Source organism: Podarcis melisellensis, assembly GCF_964234715.1.
Source record: "Podarcis melisellensis genome assembly, chromosome: 4".
Classification (NCBI taxonomy): Eukaryota; Metazoa; Chordata; class Lepidosauria; order Squamata; family Lacertidae; genus Podarcis; species Podarcis melisellensis.
In genome coordinates, this window is record NC_138531.1 from 51,445,575 (window position 1) to 51,465,804 (window position 20,230).

Genomic DNA, 20,230 nt, shown 5'->3' on the forward strand with positions numbered 1-20,230 from the left:
TAATCTCCCACCTCAGATCTCACCCATCTTCCTTATCACATACATGTCTCAATAGATTTAGCTGCCTGGTCCCAGCTCCTTGAAGCAAACCAAGATATGGCTTACGTCTTGCACAGTGTCTTTCAGAAGTGCAAAAGACCCATTGGAGTTGGCTACTGCGCTATGCTAAGAATGAGGCTCCTGCTAGTTACTCACAAGTTAAGGCTAACTGAGATGGGAAGCGACATGGGATGCAATTTCCAGGTTAGTTTGTAGAGGATTGCAACCTACAAATATTTACATTTGAGAGCCCCAATTCTCAGAGTTTTTTTAACAGTCAAACTCTCTTCTCAGACAGCTCTGGGAATTGCAGCTCTGGGAGGGGAATAGGGAATCTCCTAACAACTCTCAACACCCATAACAAACTAGGATTCTTTGGGGGAAAACACGTCTATTTAAATCAGCCTATTTAAATGAATAGTGCAGATGGGGCCTGAGTAAACATGCACAAAGCTCTGTCACATGTTACCTTTTACTTGCTCCTTTGCCCTGCAGGAAGGGTTCATTGGACTCAGCTACACAGCTGCAAATAAAACATTTTAAATGTGTTGTAAAGTGCAATATACAAATGTGACACTAGAAATGACACTAAATTCAAAGTAATTTTCAAAATATTTTTAAAGCATTTTCACAGCGTAGATTCCACCATTGTCTTGTGCTCTTGCCATTTGAATAATCTGTGTAGAGGGATGCCATTAAATAAGCAGATATAAAATCCTAGCTATAGGGAGGGTGTTAAAAGTCTTGAGCTCGCTGTTAAGTGGTCAAAGCCATTCCTTTGTTTTGTCCATTGTAGAAATAATATGCTGCTTAATATGAGATTGTGTTCAGAGAATGGGGAAAGGATTAGTGATAGCTATAACAAAAACAGAACGTGGACATTTAATTTACAGATGAGATCCCATTCCAATAAAGCCCATTCAAAGGAAAATAAGACAAACAATTATGAGATTAATTTCATTGGGAAGAAGTTGCTGTGTGGTTAAAAAAGATAAGAAGCCAGAATCCAAATCATTCTCTGAGTAAATGGGATTGCAAAGCTGTATTTATATAGACATCACTTCCAAAACCATATCTGACAGCTTCTTTACCAGGAGAAATAGGTGAGAGGGGTTGCCTTTCTAGGGCAAATATATTCCTTGTCCAACAAATGTTTATCTTTGTGCACAATAATTTCTTGTTTTTGAATGCTTCAATGATATATAGTGGAATATAGCAACGTTTTCTGAAAAATCATAGCTTAGAGGCATTTATATACTCCTGGAATCATGGACAAATTCCTCCTGAACTCATTATTTTGGCTGCTGGGCCCACACAAATAGCATAATGAGGCAGTAGAATAGGCTCAGCCACTTCAGACTACAGGTGGAGTGTACCATATTTGAATGGTTAGGTTAGGAAAATCTAGAACTTGGGGGGGGGGTTCTAGCCCAGCACTTTGCCTGTTGGTTTTCTTTTTGCAGAGTGTGTATAACATGGAGGAGCCATCAAAACTGTCACACATGCACACCCATTTACACTCTGAAGCAGCAACTTCATCCATTTTTAGGAACCCACTCCTGAAATTTTGGATTTTTTTCTCATGGACAAACACAATTTCCTTTCGTTTCTGTGTTTTCTGGAGCAATGAGTTGCTTAACCATTCTTATATTAGCTGAATTCTCACACATGAGTAAGACTTCAATCCAAGACTTGCCTAGGAATAAACCCCTCTGATATCTTGGTTTAGTTCTCCACATGTCCACATCAGTTTGTTATTCTCAAGAAAATTAATTAGTGTTTTAATATGAATTTCTCCTAATATCCATATTTTTGTGCATTTTTGCCTCATATGCACATTTTTGCAAAGCAATTTTACCTAACAGGTAAGAATTCTTGCATGCTCTTTTCACTAATGTATTCACTGACAGTCAAACTCTACACTGGCATATACATTTTTGTAGACATTACTTGGCCGAAGAACTGCAAATTTCAAAGTATGGCTGTGTTTTGATGCACATCTTGTTTCTGAAAGTGTGAATTGTGTAAACTTGCCTCTAAATGTGAACTGAACTGCTCCCCCATCCCTCATGTGGGTCAGCTATGCCCACATTGGCCCTGCCCACCACTGGCAAGCAGCCTTCCTGGAGAGTTGGCCAAGAGAGAATCAGACCCTTGGACCAATAATATTTCCAACACCTCCTTTAAATGCTAAAGCAGATGTTTACATTGTCCCTTTTTAGGATTAATAATTCTCTGATATGTTGTTCTCTTGAGCCAAAGCTTAAACATGAGTTTTGATTGATAGGGAGGAAGGAATCTATACAAGCCAAGCCCTCTTAAGTTCCAAAATAAATTTTCCAGTTTTTATATTTTATAAAATAATAGAAACCTTGTGTAGGGTAAGCAGTGATCAATTATGGAGGAGAGACAACTAACAATCAATCAATCTTTAGAATCACGAATGCTTACACAATACTTCTTTATAACACTGGACTAAAGCAGTTAGCACAAACAATTAATTAACAGCTATAAATAATTAGAGAACAGAGAAACAGATGAACCTGACACCTTTTAATTACTTGACAAAAGTATTGTCAAGATTATTCATTACTAATTGGATAGCAGTCAGTCTCTATAGGAGAAAGTGTTTTAATAGATCCTTTTCTCCTGCTCCATGCCCATAGTTCTTATTTCTGAGTTCCGCCTCTCTTGCTCTGTTTTCTTCTCATCACCTTCTCTCACACATTGACAACGGTCGACAAATTTGGGCTGCCCTTGGTCACCAGAGCCCTCAAGAGGCACACTCTTGTTCCCGAGTTCACAATGTCTCTCCCAACACAGTGTGAATTCAGAGATAGTCCCCTACTAAGCTTGCAGCTGAGGAGAGGGGGGCATAGAATTCCTCATAATGCAACACAAAATTCTCTTCTTTCCTATAGTGCAGGTGTGTGAAAGCTTTGGCCCTACATATGTTGCTGAACTACATTTCATGTCAGTCCCAGTAAGCCAACAGTCACACATGATGGAACTTGTAGTCCAGCAACATCCATGGGGGAAAGGATTCCCCATACCTGCTATAGTGAATCAGATCTCATCTCTGCCATCACCTATGCTGGTTCGGCTTCAGCAAGGCTTATTCTTCTATATGCTTAGTTACTTTATCATTCTTCCACCCACACCTGGCTCTCCTTCCTAAGCCCCACGCCCTGACAGCCCCAGATCACTCTGGGCTTCACAACCCAACTTGACCAATACCTGGATTTCACTTGAATCAGCCCTACTAAATAACTAGATTTAATGCTATCTGTTGAGAATGTATATATTGTAGAGCTCCGCATGTGTGCTCTGAACATTGTAACTCTTCAGGATATATTTATAAGGCTCAGAATATTCAGGTTGGAATGTGACTCATACTTATAATGACAGCTTTTCCTGTTCCGCTGCTCTGTAATATGAGTGTCAGGTATCCATTCCAGACTAATAATTGTAGTCTTGCAGCAAGACATAAAGGAATACAGTGACTTGTGTCTGTGTATCCAAACAAGATTGTGTAGTCAGCAAATCCCTATTCTGCAACCTAGGGCTTGAATCCCATGCACTAAGTAACTGTTGGGAATTTGATATAAGATACACATGCAATAGAAGTTGGATATTGCTTGCAGTACCAGTCAGCACACACAAGCAGAAGTTGTAGAAGTAATAGGCTCAGCAAACAGTTCTGGGTGAAGCTTGTAGGCTTTTCAGATACAGATCTATACGCATATATGCAGATACAAAGTCTCCCTATTGCTCTAACAGACACCTGCTAACCAAGACACAACACTGAACAACTGAACTAGCTGACATATATTAATCACAAATATAGTCAGGGCTCTGAGCCATTACTACAGCAACTGGCTCCTTTGACCTTGTACCTGTGATTATCTCATCCATGGGATGATTTATGCTTATGAAGGAAAACAACCCCTTCCTATGTCCAGCTACTCCAACAGTAATTCATTCCATTAGTGCAAGGATTGGTGCCTCAGCACCCCATGTGCCCCCTAAATCTGCACACACACACACCTCTCCATCATCTCAACCAGCAAGCCATTGTCCCAGCACAGGGACACATTCCAAGCCAATAACAACCTGTGAAGGGAAAGGGAGGAAGTGGCCTCAAGAGAAGGTGTGGCCTAGAGAGAGTCCTAAGACTTGGAGGAATGCATGGCCTCTGTCGGGCCTGATATTCCACACCCCTTCTTGCCCTTGAAGTTTGAGTCTAAGCTCTGGGTCCTCACAGTCATTGCCTGCAAAGTCTTACTTAATACACAGCAGTAGAAAAGAAACAGATGGCAGAACACTCAATAACTGTGGTGCACTGAGATGAACTGAGTAGTGGCATTATTGTGCCAAGATAAAAACTTTATAATATCCAGTTATACTTTGTTCTATTTAGGAGCAAGGCCAATGTGAAATAAATCCACTTCTCATTAAGGATGACACTGGTGCATAATTTTCCGGTATAATATACCCAGGAAAGAAGTACAACTTCATTTATTAAGATCATTGTTGTAATGTTGCCTGAGCCAAACCAGGTTAGTTTCCGCCAGAGAAAAGAATTTAGCAGCACATAAAGCCTGTTTAGTGGTAATTGAGAACCTTGATTTATTCTGAACTATGGCTCCTGTTCAAAATAAGAAGAAATGGCCAAAAGGCATTGTATGATTATTCTTACCATGATAAACATCCACCTTTCAATGCAGAAAAATTCTTATTCGTGTTCTTTGGCCTAAGAGAGGACTTCAAATGAATGCACAAACTTTTTGAAGATATACTGCTGACAGTTTCCTTAAGGTAACTATGGATCTATCCTTTGGCATTATTTCCTTATCACACAGCATATGGAGGCAGTGTTAATTGCCTCCCCCATGTGAAAAAATTAATAATAATCCTATATATCACTGACAGGCTAGCTTTCTACAAGCCTGGAGTTTTGGACAAGGAGAAGCAGTCAAACTTCCAGTGCTGTAGCTGCGATCAGAAGTAGTCTGGTGCTAGAAGTGACATACCACATAATAACCCTCTATTTGTAGCTTGGATCTTATATTGTGTATTCTAAACTAGGCTTCTACCAGTACAAAATTATATATGCACACTGCCCATTGTATACTTCTTTTGTGCGGGTAACTTCAGATGTGTTGTAGTCATAGACAAGCACATTAGAAGATGTGTTTTAGTGAGAACAAGATCTTCTATCTCTTTCTTCTACTCTCTTGTATCATTTATCACTAAAAGAGATAAACAACCAGTATGGTTCCTCATCCCACCCAACCTAGACCTTTAGCAGGAAGAAGAGGAAGAGGAAGGAGAAGAATGCTAAAAGTTCCCTTTTTGGTACTCAAACTTAGCCAGAGGCTGAGATACAGAATTCTTAAATTGGTTGTCTGCGCTGTGGGTTAAATCACAGAGCCTAGGACTTGCCAATCAGAAGGTTGGTGTTTCGAATCCCTGCGGCGGGGTGAGCTCCCATTGCTCAGTCCCTGCTCCTGGAAACCTAGCAGTTGGAAAGCATGTCAAAGTGCAAGCAGATAAATAGGTACCGTTCTGGCAGGAAGGTAAACAGCGTTTCCGTGTGCTGCTCTGGTTCACCAGAAGTGGCTTAGTCATGCTGGCCACAGGACCCGGAAGCTGTACACCGGCTCCCTCGGCCAATAAAGCGAGATGAGTGCCGCAACCCCAGAGTCGGTCACTACTGGGGTTTACCCTTTACCTTCACCTTTATTATCTAAATATCTTTCTTATTAATTACACAATGCTTACACACAAACTACAGTACATACTTAGCATTAGATTGGTAGTTATAAGAAACTAGAAGCTTCAGTCTCAGAAGAGCAAACCATACATTGTTCACTGGCCCAAGACTGCCAGATAAATCATAAGGCACATAAATGCTCATGTCACCCTGTTTGCTTATTTAAACCCATGTCACATTTACTGAATCAATAAATTATAATTAAACTATTGGCTATCAAGCACTAGTGCCTAGATTTTACGGTCATGTAGCATATCAGCAGCTACTGAATCCCTAAACTATATTCAGAGATGCTTCATACTTTGGGATGCCTTTAAATGATACGGTTCAGATGCCAATTTGTCCATTGCTACTCTGGAGTTATGTAAACAAATGGTCCTTCTTGCACTGAGAGTTACCAGGATTGTCAAATGCAAGTGGTTGTTTATCCTGAAAGGCTATGGTCATGCTGTTCCCATTAAAATAACAACTTGTCGTAAGAAGACTATAGCCACACACTTCCCAGGCAGTCGCTAACACCCTGTCAGCCATTCTATCTGCTGCTTCCAAAAATGGCTTATAACCAGGGAGAAAGAAATCCCTTTTTGGGAAATCTTAGTTATTAAGCCCTTTTGGGAATGTATCCTGGTGACTTCTTTAATCAAAATATGCTCCACATCGGTGGAGAATAAAATCAAGAATGTGATCCACACTGGCAGGATGAAGTGTTGAGACACTGGTGAAAAAGCAGTTCCTTCTAAAGGATAGGCAGCATAAACCTTGCTACTCCTGAGTTGTGCAACTGAAATGAAAGCCTTCCGAGCGAGGTTTTTATCCTCATTCAGAGTGTGGCATCTCCATTTTTAAGGTCTGCATCTGGGATTCAGGTTTCACTACCAAGAGTTCTGAACCAACGGCAGGTTTATATAGTACCATAATGGGTACTAAACAAGAAGAAATATGCAAGCCAAGCCAGCGGTAATTAAATCAGGCATATAACATATACAACAGAACCTCACTAATCCCTTTTAATGGGTGGAGGATGAATTGCAAATGGCTTATCTTGTAAATTGCTGAATAAACGGTCAAGAAATAAGCAACTGTAATGCGACACATAATGTACTTTGCTCCTTTCTTGTGACAGCCATTGTTTAGCTTCACTATTTATGTCACTTATCTAGAAGACTATTCTAAAAAGCACAACATAGCACGTTTCCTTTTTAACTATGTTAAACGATAGACCTCTTGTTGCTATTATGTTTTGTTACATGTGGGGAAAAGTGGCCTGGAGGCCTCCTTAGGTGGTACCACAGGAGATGTTTGGCGCACGTGTGCGTCCCCACCCCACAAGCGTCCCATTAAAAGATGTGTAACAAGTTAGCCATGACTACATTGCCCCATTGTTTTCAATCCTAGCAATACTTATCCAGGTGTAGTCCCAATTGAACACAGTGAGACTTACTTCCAAGTAAACACCACCAACCATAGGCATATTTCCTCAGAAGCAATCCCAGTATGTTAAGTGGGGATTTTACCCAAGCAAGAGATGCATAGAATTGCCACCTTAACCATAACTAATTTAAACTGGATTGGGGCTATCCAGTTCACTAGCTCTGAAAAGTTTCAAAACTAGAAAAACTGCTCTCTGAAGTTAATCTTATACTTACAACACAGCAATAAGCATGAAGGTATTTAGCTGCCACTGTATTCATTTACCAACAGCTTTCATTACCTCACTTTAAGGTAAATGTGTTACAAATTGCTGTAATATTCTGCACCTCCCACACTGTAAACTGAGATACTCTGAAGACTTTGTTTGTTTTTCCACTTCCCACAGCCACATGTTGACCTCAATAAGTTAGCAAAGCAGTATTAAAGTTGGTAAATCATCACTGGCAAGAAAGCCACTATGTAATTAGTAATTTTGACGGTTTGTGAGCAGCAGATGTTTAAACTCCTATGAATTTATCCATTGGCTAAGATTCTCACTTAAGTCTGGCTCTGAACCAAGGTCTTCATCTCAGCTATTTTACCATTTTGTGGGGATGTGGTGCAACATATCCTAAAGATCAAATTCAATTTCTAGGGAGAGGGGGGTTATTGCCAAGTATTTCCTCCATTTTTTTTAAAGGGCTTGACACTTCAGTTGGTGGGTTGGCAGTCCATAGCCATTTGCTGGTGTTCCCAGGACAGAATCCTCCTGGAAATTATACTAAGATATGATCCAGCATCATTATGATGTAAGGCATTATTAGAAGCAGGGAAGGGATGGCTTCTCCCACAAGACATATTAAGCTCAGGGCCATTTTGGGCCCCATATCATTCTCTCAAAAACCAGTTTGAGACACTCAGCTGAATTCAGAAAGCATGAACTGTGTAGGCACGGTCCAGACTGGCACTGCCTCCAATGTCATGCAGTTCTGCTTGAGCTTGGGGCTCGCAGGGGAGGGAGAAGCAAGGAAAGGTGGGGTATAAATGCAATAAAGAATAAGCAACAGGTCAGCTGATCAGACAAGCAGATCAGATCAGGCAAAACGTATCAAAGTAAGCCCATGCAAAAGGTCAAAGCAAGTATCTCTAAACAGATCAGGACCTTGGAGAGTTCCCTGTTGGCTAAGCATTGCTACATGTTGCCTGAGCCAAGAGCTGGGGCCACGTGAGGCCTTATGTAGGCTGGCAAGGCTTCTACTAAGGTTTTCTTGGGTCACCAATAGTTACTGAGCTACAACCAGGCCTGTGCAGAGCTTGTCTGACACCAGGGATGGAAATCTCGTTCTTGGCATGACAGTGTAAATCCAGCAGGCCCCTGGCAGGGCCCCCCAACTGGCTTAGCCCTCCAAGGCATGGGGCAATTGTACCTGGGTGCGCCCCCACCCCGCACAGGCCTGACTACAACTCTCATCAATCCCAGCCAGTTTAGTCAATGGCCAGGGGTTACAGGAACTGTACTCCAGCAGCATCTGAAGAGCCAAGCTGAGTAACACTGGCCTATACTACCACATCAGCAAGGTCAAGAGGGAGGTCTTGTTCTCTAGACAGCCCAGAACCTCTATAGACACTGCCCCAGTGAGAACACTTCAGGAACTCAGTGCTACTATCACAGTGGTTTGACTTCATCCCCAGAGGCGCACTCCACCATCTCTTGAGACAGATGCCAACAACAATACTACAGTGGACTCCACTTCCTTGAAATGCCAACTGTGCTGACTTGAAAGGACCCTTCCCTGATTCCACAGGCACTGACTTCTGCAGTGGTAATTGATGGGGTTGATATTGAGGTTTGTGTATGAGGGAAGTGGCAGAGCTACATCTCCTGGCTAGGAGAGCCCAGGGGATAGTGCTAAGGAGCAGCCTGTATTTCCTTCTCATCTGTATCTTCCCCAGGGTAAGGTACAGTTGTGTGAGTTAGTGGTCACCACAAATGTCCCTGCCTGCTCCACCCCAGCTTTTCCCTGTTGATCTTTAATGGCTGAAGTATAATGGATCTAAGTGTGATGACACAGGGTTGCTGTGAGGCTTTTAAGCTTCCAGCCGTATGCACTTAGAAGCCCCCTTCAGAGTTTCTTGTTCGGTGGTGGAGGTGGCAGGCATGGGGGCAGTGGGGTCAGAGTGGCATGTGTGCCTCTTACACACTTTGTGCCCTCATGCATTTGACTGAATGAATGGGCAGGGCTTATTTCATCAGGAACAAGATGAGACCTGTCCTCAGTCCCCTTTCTAGCTGCCCCTTCTCCTACTGGAATATAGGAACCTGCCTTATCTTGAGTCAGACCATTGGTCCATCTAGCTCAATAGTGCCTGCACTCTCCCAAGATTTCAGGGAAGGTTCTTCCCCAGCCCTACCTGAAGATGCCAAGAATTGAACATTGGACCCTTCTCCATACAAGGCAAGATGCTCTACCATTGAACTACAACTGCCACACACACACCCCCCCAATAATGGCTGCCTGCAGGATGCAAGCATGTTGCAAAGGGAGAGCGAAGCATGCCAGGATCCTGCCCTGGCTTGAGATGTATCTTTGCACTCTCCAGGCTCCACCTCCCACTCTGCTACCCGTGTCACCATGGCACCGGCATCTCTGCTCTTCTCCTCATGTTTCTGCTGGCTCTCAATTCCCACCCAAACATATGCTGTGACATTGAAAGATGTGGCAGACAGGACCAAAGAGCCAGCAGAAATGCAAGGAACAAGGGATGGGGAAGAAAGAAAATATAAATATATATCGCTGAAATTAGGAAAAAACAACGTGCCTATTTAATCTAGTTTTAACCTTGTTAAAAGAGCAAAAAGATTTAACACTGAACACTGAGTCAGACAGCTGGGGGCAGCCAGTTTCTGCAGCTGCTGTTTTCCCTGTCTTGCTGCCTACACACAGATCTGAATTTTAGACATGTGAAACTTTCTGATTTTAATAGTCCAAGTAACAATACTTTGAAAGAAACAATAACCATTAAAAGAAAAACCCATCTTCCCACAGCAGGCTGCTCTTCCTGATTTGAACTTTGTTTACTTTTATTTGTTTGGGATCTCATTTTTGTTCTAGCTGACAAATGCGTAGCAGGGACAACCATATCTTTTGCTATGTCTTATGCATAAGCTTCATAAATGCTTACTAGAAAACACACAATTGTATTGGTACCACTCCAGTCCCAGTTGGAGCTGGATGAGGGCTATGTTTTCAAGCTAATGAGGGTTGGCTTCCTAGAGATAAGCCATTATTTTTTCCCTTCCAAACGTTTGGAACTCTGTTGTTTATTGCAGTGTGAAATTTTCAGCACTGGAAATCTAATTCATAAAACATCAGCTTTCCAGTAACTTTGTAAAATGTGCACAATATATGCTCAAAAAAGTACTCTGGTGCCATTTCATGAAAGTGGGGAGGTAAATGCTTCTGCATTGTGCAAGAAAACATGTTTTTATGAGTTTCCTCTAGGATCTGCAGCCTTTACTTTCCTCACAAGTTTGTTGATAGCTCTTCTCAAACTGTTTCTTGTATTACAAGGTCAGCCATCGTGCTGCTCTCCAACTACAAGTGCCATCACCCCTGTCCATGGGCTAATGCTGCCTGAGGCTGATGGTAGTTGTAGTCAATGCCAACTGGCACACACCACATTCCTTAACTAGGGGCACCTCCAGGCTGTCAATATTTTGCAAGAGCAATTCAAATATATGCTGGGAATTTTTGGTTTACACAATTAAAGTGGTTTAGAGTGGTCTGTCATCCTAGCACAAGAAATCCTAGCACAAGTGGGCAGATATCCACACCAAGCAATCATATGCTAAGTCATTTGTCAGTCTCATCCCACCCCCCATGGCTCATGCAGGCTGAACATTTTTTTGCTTTTAAAAACACCACATGAACATTTGTGTCCCTTCATACACCAGCAGAGTAATTTCAAGGTGGAAATGTTTTTAAAGCGCAAAACTGCTGCAGGGATTGGTGAGTTCACATCACAAGGACATACCAACCAGTGTTGAATTGCCAATTTTTTCTTAAAACTTGCAGAGCTCATTGTGGCTGCATTGCTGAGATCCTGCACACATTACTCGTGTGAGTACTGGACTTCACTCCTAGCCCCACCCCAGACATTGGGCATTGACGCCTACGTTAGAGGCTACTTGCTGGGACACCAGCACAATCAGGAAGCTGCTTTAAACTGAGTCAGGCTGTTGGTTCATCAAGCTCACTATTGTCTACACTGGCAGCATCTCTCCTGGGTTTCAAGCAGAGCTCTCTCCCAGTTCTACCTGGAGATGTTGGGGATTGAATCTAGTATCTTCTGCTTGCAAGGCAGATGTTCTTCCACTGAGCTGTGGCCCTTCCCTATGGAGTTGCCTGCTTGTGTGCAGCCTACACTTGAACAGCTGTTTGCAGGTAGGACACAGGTGGCGCTGTGGGTTAAACCACAGAGCCTAGGACTTGCCAATCAGAAGGTCGGCAGTTTGAATCCCCGTGATGGGGTGAGCTTCTGTTGCTCGGTCCCTGCTCCTGCCAACCTAGCAGTTCGAAAGCACGTCAAAGTGCAAGTAGATAAATAGGTACCACTCCGGCGGGAAGGTAAACAGCGTTTCCGTGCACTGCTCTGGTTCGCCAGAAGCGGCTTAGTCATGCTGGCCACATGATCCAGAAGCTGTACACCAGCTCCCTCGGCCAATAAAGTGAGATAAGCGCCGCAACCCCAGAGTCGGTCATGACTGGACCTAAAGGTCATGGGTCCCCTTTATCTTTATGTCAGAGAATTCTGATGGAAACAGGAGCAGAAATTGCCACTCTTAGTTTTTTAATCTGTGTCTGGAATGAAAATCAATCCAATGCATACAATCAGTATTCACTGTTGATGTTGTTTACAGCTTGCAGACAATATGTACAGTGGTACCTCGGGTTACATAGGCTTCAGATTACAGATGCTTCAGGTTGCAGACTCCGCTAACCCAGAAATAGTACCTCAGGTTTAGAACTTTGCTTCAGGATGAGAACAGAAATCGTGCTCCAGTAGCGCGGCAGCAGCAGGAGGCCCCATTAGCTAAAGTGGTGCTTCAGGTTAAGAACAGTTTCAGGTTAAGAACGGACCTCCAGAACGAATTAAGTACTTAACCTGAGGTACCACTGTAATTGATTACTCCCCACCACCACAATGCATTGCGTTTTCCTTTGAATGAATGGTGTGGGGTAGCATAATGATGAATGGTATCACCTTTGTCAGAAGCCAAACTGCAGCAGAATGGAAACAGCACTTCATGCAAAGAAACCGATTCCTTCTTACATCCCTTGCAGGAGTTTCATTTACAGGTGGCCACAGAAATGTGTGTGTATCCAGAGGGGCCAGACAGTATGCTAAACACTAGGCGCAGCACCAGGAGTCTGGTCCTGCTAACCAGCACTAGCATGATGCCCCCTTATAACATGTGAAGAGGGCTATTTCCCTTTGGGGGGGGGGAGATCCATGCTCTTGCCACTGTATGAGGAGAGAAGCCTTCCTTATATTGGGGCAGGGGAGGGAAAGACTTGCATCTGGTTAGCCACTCCGTAAATCCTGCTATGGTTCTTAACCTTTAAAGCTGTTCTTATCTAATTTATTGTACTGGCTCTTTATCCCATTGACTTCTGTTACCGATATGTTATACACTCTCAAAGAGAGAGAGAGTGTGCCTTACTAGAAAAGAGAATGTTTTAAATGCTGGCTGAGGAATGAAAGTTAAATTTTTAATTCTGTGCTCTCTTGCTTTGGGTATTATTTTTATTGCTGCTGTAAAAAAAGTTTCCTTCTTTTTCCTGACTAGAGCATATGTCTAAACGTGCTTTACACTGTGCACATTTACAACCAGCAAAATGACATGTTTCCAAATAAGCATTTCTTTAATCACAGGCACATCTATTCTGAATATGGATTTCAAGACTTAGAAACCTTAGTGACCCCTTGCTCAAATTAATCCATAGTAGAGAGCCAGTGTAGTATAGTGGCCATGGTATTGGGAGACCAGGGGTTCAAATCCCCACTCATCAATGAAGCTCAGTGGGTGACCTTGCACCAGTCCCTGCCTATCAGTCTAACCTAGCACACAGGGTTGTGAGGATATGAATAGTGTTCTACTTCCACTGTTGAAGGCAGTAGGCCTCTGAAAGCCATGTTCTGGGAATCACAAGTGAGGAGAGGGCTGGTGCACTCAGGTCCTGCTTGTGAGCTTCCCACAAGCATCTGGTTGGTCATAGTGAGAACAGGATGCTGGACTAGGTGGACCATTGGCCTGATCCAGCAGGGCTCTTCTTATGTGGAGAGGGAAGCCCACAAAAACCACCTTGAGCTTCTTGGAGCAACGGTGGGATAGAAATGTATTAATTAATTAAGGGCAAATGAAAATTGTAGCCTTATTACAGTGGTACCTCGGGTTAAGTACTTAATTCGTTCTGGAGGTCTGTTCTTAACCTGAAACTGTTCTTAACTTGAAGCACCACTTTAGCTAACGGGGCCTCCTGTTGCCGCCGCGCCACCGGAGCATGATTTCTGCTCTCATCCTGAAGCAAAGTTCTTAACCCAAGGTAATATTTCTGGGTTAGCGGAGTCTGTAGCCTGAAGCGTATGTAACCTGGAGCGCATGTAACCCAAGGTACCACTGTATTGACATGTTTATAATGATGGTAGTCAGAACTCTACAGCTCTATAGGGAAAGGATGAAGCTTAAAAGCTAAAGGTCTTCAAGAAAATTCCCTTCTGCTGCTGGGGATCAATCTGAAACTGCCGGTCCTTTCTTGCAACAAGAAGAAAAACCAGCATATAGAGAAGTTTCTATTTCAAATAACCTTTTTTTGTGTTTCAAATTACATTTCTAAAGCCAAAGTGGAATAAACTGTGTTACTGAAACGATCCATAAAGATCTTTGACAAAAGTGGAGCCAATAAACCCTCTATTTTTATGTAAACACACTCTGTGGTTCTGATTCTGTTGTCAATAATGCAGAAGACTTTCAGCACAAGAGTAGCAGAGGGACCACTATAAATCTTTCCTTGTATGATAACAGGAATAAAGGATTAATATATGGGAGGAAAAGAAACAGCCTAATATCATTGTGTAATTTAATTGCTAGGGCTCTATTTACATGAAACACAGCCCTGGAAGCAATCAGATTTAATCAAGCTGAATCACGAGTGGCTCTCATTTTATATGCCAAAGGTAATTAACAGGGGAAATGATATATAGATTCATGCTTTCGGGGAATTCAAAATGTTCAAATATCAAGCTGAGCATTTAGCAGTTTAAATAGGTTTTCTAATCTTCTATTTCAGAACAGGGAATCGCATATTTTCAGCCTAATTCAGTTGGAAACCTCATCCTTATGCAATACAATCAATAGCGATGAAATTCTGAGAACTACCTTACCTTCTCTGGACACATTTTGAGATATTATTTACATAAAAACAGAAATATAGATGAGATTTGTGGGGTGAGTGCTTTGCAGAACCGCTTCATTTGAAAATATTCCCCATCAACCCATTTTGTACATATTCACTGTGGTTGTTGTTTTTGTTTAAAAACGGGAGTCAAAAAGAAATGAACTAAGAATAGCCTTCTCAGTGTTTTGTTCCCATTCTACAGTCTAATTAGTATAACCTTAGTAACAGAAGACCAACACTGATATGAATGCAAAACTCCTGTGGTGATCATTAGGATAAAATCTGGCACTGTCCCTAGCAGTCAGTCACAAACATTTAAAAACTGGTATATTGCTCTCCAATAGGGTGTGAAATGTCTCATACTCAAATCAAGTACAGCAAAATAAAGATGTCAAATAAATGACAATTTGTGTATGAAAGGCTGTGTCATTTGGGGTAATTGGAGCTGGCAAGCAATTCCCCTTGGTATATCCAGTTAACAAAAGGGAAAATAATTCAGTTTTCATTCACTATGTATATGACAGTAAATCCACAAAGACTACGTGTTAACATTGCATATGAACATTTATTTATTTCCAACTACAATTTATTTCAAACGACCATTTCAGAAAATAAGAAATAGATTGCATACACATTCTAAGCAATTCAGCATTGTCATTGTGACTCAATATTTGTTATGTAACAATCTTGTATCTTCCATTTTAATGGAATCTCATAGCAGCAAGGGTAAAACAAATTTTTGCTGCAACTTGAAATTCATTATCTGATGGATATTGTCCCTGGGAGACTCTGCTGGGTGGGTTGTTGGTATCAACCAATCTTAGCTATAATGCAGTGTTGTGTGACCAGGAGTTTGCAGCCAAAGATCTCACTGATTATTCTCAGATAAATATGTGAATGCTAGCCTCCTTCCTTTAGCACCTCGTGATGTGTACCTGTTCACTCAGGCCATTCTCTCTCCCTGTGATGGCCTCAGGCACTGACTCAAAGGACAAGCAAGCACCATATCCACTTCCCAGCCCATTTGTTGTTGTTTAGTCATGTCCGACTCTTCGTGACCCCATGGACCAGAGCACGCCAGGCACTCCTGTCTTCCACTGCCTCCCACAGTTTGGTCAAACTCATGCTGGTAGCTTCAAGATACCAGGGCTCTAATTTGGAAGGCTCCATGACTGCATTCATATGACAGCTTATTCCATTTCCCCAATATTCCTCTGCCTGTTCATTTCTGCATTATATGTGAGTTTTCACATGACATAAAAGCCACTTCTGGAAATATAGTGCAAATTTAGAGCTCATTTCTGCATTACTTGCTTCCAGAAACTTTCTGTTTGCAAATAACACAGAAATTAACACCCAATATGCTATATTCTGTTACATTTCCAGAAGAGATTTTTACATGACATGAAAGCTCATATATAATGGGAAATTAACTGTTAGGGAAACACTGGAGAAATGGAATAAACTGTCATGTGAATGCAGCCTGTCATTCTCGTCTACCTCCACAGTCACAAAAGGCTTGCCGCTGGGCTGTAACATTTTACCTGTTCATTTGTTTAGTTATTTCCATTCATTAATTGATTCCCATAAAATATCTCAAAGCAACTGCACAAAAATGCATAAGCCCTAACAACAATTATACTATTTTATAAAAACAATTCTAACAATTTAAAGCACTAAAAATATTCATATGTAAAAACAATTAAAGGCAATTTTCTTTGTAAGAACAAATTCAAATCCAATATTGATATGGACTGGAATAAAGATCTCCACTTCAAAGGCTTGGTGAAGAAGAAAGGTCTTCAACAGACAACAAAAAAACCAACACAGACAGTACCTTTCTGATAAGTATTTGGAGGGAGTTCCAAATGATGGATGCTATCAGGTTAAAGGCCAGATTCCTGTATGGTATTGAATTAACCTGTTGAGGAGATGGCATCTGCAGGAGAACTTCTTCTGAAGAGCACAGTGATCAGGTGGGTATTTAAGAGGTGAGACAATATTTTAGGTATCCTGGTCCCATTCAAAGAGGGCTGCCATTCAGTTATGGATGCTTAATGAAGCATATTAGAGTTGTAGCCTTAATATTTTTGGTACTGTATGTTTGGGTTGTTCTGCTACATTCAACTCTCTACAAGCTGTTCCATTTTTAAAACGGAAGAGCCCAAGTCCATCCCAACAATTGCTTTCGTAATGGAGGCTGCCCCTCTGAATGAATTGCTTGCACATTGTTATCTGGGTAGCAATGAAGTTTGGAAACAGCTCAGGAAAAGATTGTTTCTGACTTGAAGCTCCCACCAAACCACAGACTGTAGGCACATTTGAAGTCTGTGAAGGAGGCCGAAGCCATAGCTAGAACAGACATATCCTCTCCTTAAGAGATGGGGTGAAACGTCAGTGACGAAAAGTTCAACTGTACAGGAAAGGTCAAAGAAACAGATGAGAGCAAGTTAAGCAAAGCAATAAACCCAGCTAAAAAGGAAAGCTGCTTCCCAAATTACAGTTTGGAAGGCAAAGATACACTCTCAAGAGTTTTATGTGCCTAAAAACCATGGCAACCTCATGCCAGACCTGTGAAAGATCTGTCTATTATGTCTGTAAGACAAGACTCCAGAATTAACTCTACCTTTTCTCACAGGAGTAATTCTTGAGTACATAGCAAAATCACTTATGCCAATTTTACACAAGGGGCACCAACACATACACATTTGCCCATTCGTTTCAATGCTCCTTTCAAAGAGCTTTGAAGGCACCACTGATCTACTGCTCAGCGGTGCCAGAAACCTCCTTTTTGGCCCATGTATGATGTCATGGGCTGGGCAGGTGGGTGTGGCTTGTCCAAAATGGCCTAGAAGGTCAAATGGAGGATCCAGGTGGGCCTAATTCGGCCTGCCAGCTGGCGTTTCTCCAGCCCTGCCCTAGAAGATGAGGGAGATAGGACTGTATGGCTATGCAACCGTATTTAGTCTGCTGCAGCAGAAACACTAAAGAGCCTTGCGGCACCTTAAAGACTAACAGACTTTATTATGGCATAAACCTTTCATGGCCTATAGCCTTGAGGCATGCATGAGCCCCAAGATTTGCCTTGTATTCATATCTGTATGGGGACAGGAGGGCTTTAAATTCTCATCTGCTTCTGAGTTGCTCTTAGCAGTCTCCACTTCCATCTGTCTTCTATGTTCCAAGCCACTTTATGTTTAATGATGTTCCGTGCTTCCCCATTCACTATAATGAGGAATCTTCAAACTACTATATATACAGTATTCTCCCTTTTGACCAAACTGGATAAACTTTACAGGCACAGGAGTCCCTCCATAGTGGATGAAGCCTGCCAGATTGCAGGCAAATAGGTCCTGGGGCTTTTTGCAGGAAAAGAAAAAGGAATTCACTCTTCTACAATCCCTCATGGGGAGGGGGAGGGGAGGGGGTTGTCTCTGTTATGTATTCAGTGGTCTGTGTTTGCATGAGCTTGAGTCTGGACTAAGGAATCTGAGCCCCTGTGTTCTGATTTGATACATGATATCCAATCACAGAATATTTCAGGCCCTTAAACTCTGAGTTATGATTCGCAGCTTGGAAGTTTAGACAGCCAATCACATTGACAGTGGGAGTGGCCCAGGACTTCAGAAATGTATATAAGCAATTGCTTTGCCCCTGTTGTCCAGTTCTGTTAGTTCAGTAAAGGTTGTTGCTGTTATTTCTGTGTCTTGCTTTGAAGGAACCCACCTACACTTCAGTCTCTTTCTTACCTTAGATAGATAATATTTAAGCCCTGGCTGAGTGTTGTGCAGCTCCCATCGACCTTTCTTTCTGATGTTTGTTTGTTACAGGTCTCTTGCAGGCCTTACAACATGAGGCTGTCTAGAATGCTGCCCAATGAGTTCTTAAGAGCTCTGGGCTTTGCTTTAATTTTGTTAAAGCAGAGCAATGTAGTCTTCTGAAAGCTTTTTAAGAAGCTTAAATGAAGCCTTTGACTTCATTTCAGTGCTTTAGCAAGAACGACAACGACAAATCCAGAGATCTTATGTGCATCAGCAACATTTTGGACAGCCTCACTTCTTCCAAGGCCCACGGGCCTAAATAAACATAGATATATATGAGAAACAGAGGGGTGAGTTGCCCTGGGGCTTTGTGAAGCTCTGATCCATAGATGTTTATTGCCGTCATATTTCAACTCGGAAAGGAGGGAGACTCCCTCCTCACCCAAATTCTCCTCTTTTAGTCCACATAGAGACCCAATGCACACACCTACTAAAGCCACTTCATTTGCTATATTTTGTGTGACCACAATCCATGAATATGATGAAAAGTCCATGGAAGCTTACTACAAGTCCTGTAATTTTCTGCTTCCTCCACCCAATGCTTAGCCTCATGCTGCACAGAAAAGCTCTGCTAAGCGCCCACTAAAGAACTGCAAATGAGAAAAACAACAAAAGCAGCTGCTCGCATCCTCCTGAGCGAATCGCATGATTGAAAAATCAATACGAGGATTGTCTTGGAGGTCTTCTTCATGATGTCTTGGAGGGCCACTCAGGTGCTTTTTGCAGGCCATCACAAATGAATCAAGCAAACAGAAAGCACAAACCTGAAAAGTTGAAAGCAAGCAAATGGGTTTTGAGAGAGATTGCATTCACCAGCAGCCTGTAGCAGGCATATTGCAGCAGTGTGTGGGCGGCTGCCTGGCTGGCTGCCTCTTTTGCTTTCCTGCCATCCCTCACACACAAGCTGTACAATTCAAAGTCCCTAATACAAGGTACTCATGCTGAGTGACAGAGATTGTTACAGACTTCAAGGAACCCGTACAGCTTCACTGGGCTGGTAGACAGTTTGTGTGTCTCTGTGCTGATTTGGCCTGCATTTTTATATAACCTCATTGATGAGGCTTCTGCTTTTTTTAATAATGGCTTTGCTCAAAGGAAGTAAAAATAGTACTTCATTTCCAGGAGAGAAAGGAACATTGCAATAAGGAAACATTATTTTTTGCAACACTATAGCTTTCTTATAGTTGGCACTGGAAGACTAAAGTCTTCCCATTATTAGACATTTGCAGCATTACAGCTCCTCCTACTTAGGTTTTCACAGACACAGAAAGAATGGTATTATGACTAATTCAAACACAATGAACCGAAGAACGGCCCCTATTGGATCAGGCCAGGTTCTATCTAGTCTTCCATTCCGTCTCTGATAGTGGCTGGCTCAGTGCTTCCGGACTCTTAGTGAAGTGTGTGTTGGTGATGGTGGTCACTTCTTATTGTTTACTCTCAAGTATGTGATCGGGCAAATCTGCCCCATGAATACATTTGCCAAAAGCCCTGTGCTACCCATTTAAAGGAACAGGTGACAGAAAAGTCCTAGCTTCTAACATGAAAAGCTATGAGATTTCATTTCATCCTTATTTTCCCATAGTAAAGCTGTCTTTGGATGTATCTCATATACAGTGAAATCTAATATTTAACACATCTGGGAAAACATCCCTCCCCTACGTGCGATATTGGGCATAAGAAAGCCCACCTGCAGGCTCGGCTCAGTTTACATTTAGCAGACT

General features: G+C 42.1%; 2 protein-coding genes across 2 annotated transcripts in view; one reads left to right on the forward strand and one right to left on the reverse strand.

Moving 5' to 3' along the window:
• Positions 1-1,996, reverse strand: part of ETS2 (ETS proto-oncogene 2, transcription factor) — a gene marked incomplete at its 5' end in the record, with an annotated part of 328,432 nt that extends 326,436 nt beyond the window's left edge. The window contains one exon of the mRNA XM_081908753.1: positions 1,990-1,996. The remainder of the gene's footprint in view (positions 1-1,989) is intronic.
• KCNJ6 (potassium inwardly rectifying channel subfamily J member 6) overlaps positions 1-20,230 on the forward strand; it is a 264,246-nt gene that overhangs the window by 131,224 nt on the left and 112,792 nt on the right. The gene's annotated exons all lie outside the window — the stretch shown is intronic.